The sequence below is a fragment of the Salvelinus alpinus genome, chromosome 26, assembly GCF_045679555.1.
Source record: "Salvelinus alpinus chromosome 26, SLU_Salpinus.1, whole genome shotgun sequence".
In the NCBI taxonomy this organism is placed as follows: Eukaryota; Metazoa; Chordata; class Actinopteri; order Salmoniformes; family Salmonidae; genus Salvelinus; species Salvelinus alpinus.
In genome coordinates, this window is record NC_092111.1 from 46,754,668 (window position 1) to 46,755,649 (window position 982).

Below are 982 nucleotides of genomic sequence, written 5' to 3' on the forward strand. Positions count from 1 at the left end.
TACCATGTTTTCATTCTGAAAGAGGTCTAGAGTTGACTTCATGCAGTCAGGTACTGACTTTAAAAAAATATGTTTATTTTAATTTTTTTTAAGTTACAGTCCTACTGTAGGACTGATGATATGAAGCAACTTACTTGATGACTCTCAGTATTTTAGTTGTCCCGATGACAAATCCATTTTGTATGTTCAACAACAAAGTATTAGCCTGAGTCCCAGTCTGTTTGAGCTGTCAGGAGACCACAGATCTGGGACCAGGCTATAGAAGGAGACAACAGATCTGGGACCAGGCTATAGAAGGAGACCACAGATCTGGGACCAGGCTATAGAAGGAGACAACCAGATCTGGGACCAGGCTATAGAAGGAGACAACAGATCTGGGACCAGGCTAACAACTTACATTCAAAACTGAAAAAGGAAATATTAATTGTCCACTTAGAACTCGATTCATGGTTTTATTTTTGTGAAATATGCATTTTACATACCAATTATGAAGCAAATTAGAAAACAAATATACAAATACCATAAGCTCCAATCGCTCTCTACAAGTTAGACACTAGTCTTCAAAGTATCATACAGAATCACATGAAGTGGGAAAAGGAGGGTTGAAACAAACGGACAAACTGCAGCTTGTGGCACGTTACCGATCCAGACGGATAGTTGAGCAGCACCACAACAGCAGATAAATGAACAGTCTGGACTTTTAGTTTAAAACATCCCTCCATGCATTCTGAGCATTGCAGGTACATGAACGTAGATTCCGTCCTAACGGAACTGATTCATTTAACACGTACTAAGACGTCAAAGAAGAGGTTTCCCCTCCTCTCTGAAGACGTCGTCCCTTGTCTCATTCTTGTTGATGAAACGATATCCATTGTTGACGTTGAACCACTTGACTGTACCTCTTTGGCAGGCTAGGTGGTTACCAGTTTGGTGTTTCCATTAGCATTGTTAAACACAATGATGGGGATGGTTAGCATCTCTT